This window comes from Morone saxatilis, unplaced genomic scaffold (assembly GCF_004916995.1).
Source record: "Morone saxatilis isolate NCDOM2014 unplaced genomic scaffold, NCSU_SB_2.0 Contig7, whole genome shotgun sequence".
NCBI lineage: Eukaryota > Metazoa > Chordata > Actinopteri > Moronidae > Morone > Morone saxatilis.
Genome location: NW_023340246.1, coordinates 8218905 through 8222966, shown reverse-complemented (window position 1 = coordinate 8222966; position 4062 = coordinate 8218905).

Sequence of the window (4062 nt, the reverse complement as noted above, 5' to 3'; positions counted from 1 at the left end):
TATCTTGCTCAAGGATACTTCAACATGTGGCGGCAGGAGACGGGGATCGAACCAACAACCTTCCGATTAAAGGACGACCCGCTCTCAGAATATCCATCGTGTTTCAGATGTGCTTTTCATCTCACACATCTGACGGATAAAATACACTTTAGTTTTAATCATCTTAACTATATTAGCTGCGTAATGGCTACACACAAAGCTATAACCTGGACCATATTTATTCTCCATTTTCTTGCAACTTATGTAAGGGTGCAGGAAACTCAAAATCATGAATTTGAAGGTGAATGTGTTTATGTTGTCTTGCCATCAAGTCTTAGAAACATTACAAATTTCAATTGCTGTAAATTGCTTCTATACAGTCTCTTTAATTAAATTGTACTATCTTTATTTCCTAGTTCAGCCTTGAGGACACAGTATATTCCTGACAATACTCTTTTCCCTGAACCTCTGTGTGTTCCAAAGTAAACACACACATTTATTGTAGTTATAAGAACTATGTAGTATTACATCCTCATTTTGTTATCATCTTTACTCCTCCAGTGTGGGTAAGTAGCACATAATCATTTTGAAATGAATCACAGCAGAATTACAAAGTGCTACAGAACTCATTATCCCATCGTCCCCCAAAATGTCTAGCTTTGTTGCTCAATCATGATAATACTATATCCGATAATAGTGTGTAACCATTAGTTATAGAAGGTCTCAGATTGTCACCCCCTTATGCCCTAACTTTTTTTTTTATGTTTTTAAGTAACTAGCAATGGATACGTTTTTTTCTAATTAATAGTCAAATGGAAGTGCTATACCAATTTGTTATGTACACATTTTACTATTATATAGCTGTGCACATGTGACATTATATGTGTTGTTTTAGCGATTGACGTATTAATACACAGATCCACTCAACAGTGTTCAGCGCAAACAGATCATTTGGTTTATGGTTGGTTTGGACTTGAAGCTGCTCTGGACTGTTCGCAGATCTGGTTATTGTAGGCTCATCCAAGATACACACTGTAGATTGTGATAAGTTGACTTTACCTAAAAAGTCAGAAAACCTATTGCCTCAAAATTTCTAATTGAAGTAGAAAATATTAATTTGAAGTTGTTTAAGCTGAAAATAACTGCATTAAGCAACTCATGTCATTGCAGTAAACTTGAGTAGAGTTAACACAACATGATTAGTCAGGTTGACTATAAAATGTCAATTCAGACAACTTAAAGATCCTAGTGAAGTTACCTCAGATTTAATCTCTCATCTCATCTCATCTCATCTTGAATAGTAAGGATGATTATAAAATATCAACCTTATATTAAGTAAGCAGTACTCACAAAAAGTTATCATTTGAAGTCTAAGCATTCACAATAAAATATCAGGAAACCAATTGCCTCAAAATTTCCAAGCAAAGTAAATCATTAATTTAAGTTGTTTAAGCTTAAAAATATCTGTTTAATGTCATACCAGACAACTTAAAGATCTTTGTGTTAACTAAAAAACATTAGGTTGACTATAAAATGGAAATTCAGACAACTTAAAGATCTAAATGCCTTTTATGGCTGTGGGATTACTCTGCTACCTTTACAGTGGGTGTCATGTTTGTGCATTGCGATTACAACCTACAACACATGGATTAGTTGTTTCTGCTGTCATTATTGAGTGAGTTTTAGCCATTATTTGTTGATTTCTGCAATATCAAACGTTTTGCACAGTACAACACATATGGAAGAAACATAATTCTAAATTAATTTTCCTGCAACTTTAAGGCTGAAATAGACACTGACAAAGACTAAAGCCTCTGCTGATATACTGTTGTTGCTATGCATGTAATTTAAATGAGGTGTTATACATACAGAGGACTGGGCCAGGAATCACTGTGTTTAAATTGTTCTAGATAAAATGTTTTTTTGCTTACACAATAACATTCAAGGCTGTAGGACTCTTCAAGGACAAAAGTCCGATTTTTGCTTATAATGCATATATTTCTTCTGTGCTTATGTCAGCAAACAGAACAAACAGAAAATCAGCTGTCTCTGCAAACACCAAAAGCTATTTATTTTGTGATCACAGCATTTCAATAAAGTCTGTTTTCAATCATCTTCTGCTGTGAAGTAATCACTTTTTTTTTTTATTCTGCCAAAAGCTTGAGGTTATCTATGATGCGAGTCTAAGTCGCATACATGGATTTCGAGAAGCAGAATGCTTTATTGAATCCAATGCAAAAAAAGGCAGTTGTAGGATGTAACCTGGCAGTGACACACAGCTGTCGCAAGTGTTAGGTGTGTTTCCTGCTGCCCTGCCATGCTGTGTCTATTATAGGTGGTTACACATGGCTAAACTCTGTCTGTGCCAAGGTGTGATGCTGCTGTTCTCTCTGTTAATGAACATGGACCTGATACTGTAAAGAGACCTGAGGACTTGGCGTTCAGCCCAGGCTTCTAATACAAAGAACATGACCTCAACCACAGCACAATAACCCAGTGCAGCAGGAATGAGCCTCAGGACTCTGCTATCGTCTAAACACAAAAATAATGCTGTATGAGACCCCATGAAGCCATGTTCATCTGAATCCTTTCTACTGGCTGTGAATAATGGATAGAAAACACAACATTTTCTGCAATTTGGTTGGTAAATATTTCGATTTTTTTTCCTTTTTCCCCACCAGCAGTGAAGCTTAAGAACAGTAATGTTCATCTGTCTGTTTGTCAATCAAAGCTCCTTGGTACGGACAAGATATCTTTGCCAATACATTTGGTATAATGGACCCTGGAGAACAATTTCTAATGGCTTTAAAGCCCAATGGCTTTAATGACTCCCCTCACGTTAAAAAAGGTTCACATTTATGCAAATGTATTCCTACACAGAGCTTCTTTTGATTTCTTCTAACAGAAGTTCATAGTTGTTTTAAACTCCACTTAATACATAAAATAACTCGAAAGAAAGTCACCGACATCTCTATGATGGAACAAGTACTTAAATAAGAGATGTAATTTAAAGTCAGCTCTACAATAGATCCTTGACATTTGTCCCTAACTGCTAAGTGACTTTGTATTTCTAGTTAGATGCTGTGAGTTTTCCTACTCAGTTCGGGTTAGGGTTAGGGTTTGCCTGTGCCTTTCAAACGCAAATTTATAACAGAAAACTGAGGTTACAGCAAAGCGTTTGAAAGGCATAGGCAATTACCGGGAGCAGGGGGGCAAAAAATAAGATATCCAGGACTCCTAGGAATTAAAAATCTGCTTCATTACAGTTGGAGTTAGGACAATTTCAAGAACTCCAGCTCAGTGTAACACACTGGGGCACTGCCTTTAGCACTGAGCCGTGGCGGTTGCTGCTTGAGTTCAAGTGAAGTTTAGAGTCATGCAGTGAATGCTGGCAGAGTTCTACTGAATCCCCTTGCTTTGATTCTGAGTGTTGATTCAACTGGAGCCCTGCAGACCTTCGTGATGAGTCACTGATTCCGCACCAGTTCAGTCTGTCTCAGCATGTTCTTCTTCAGGGACTTTTCACCACTGTCATCTGTTCTAGTTGCTGCTTGGCAAACTTAAACCAACAAAGTCTGTGCTGCCACTGCTGATCACCAAGTTAAAGAACCAAAGTTCTCCTGAGCTTGTGGTCTACGACCTGTCTAACACAGGGATGAGAGGCTAGTACACCACGCACACACCACACTCTTTGCCACTCATCGATCCGAACCCAATGGCAACATAATGAACCTGAAGCTCCCTGTGAAGCCGGGACGTGTGTTTTATGCTGTTGCAAGCAAAGGAGTTGCAGAATGAATCACTATTAAATGAGGCTTTCACCATCTGCAGGGACGTGCATGTGCATTTGTAGAACAGCCAATAGGAACAACCTGTCTCTGAAATGACCTTTGATTGGCCAACAGTTAAGGTGAAAAATATTTTTTACTCAGACCACCTGAATTACAATATGCCTAAAGGCTAATATGGAATATTTGTCCAATGACGGAAAAGAAAATCCCGGCAACCCTGTGTAGGATTTAGTGACATCTAGCAGTGTAGTTAAAGAATGCAACACACTTGCATTACCAAGCATGAGGGAGC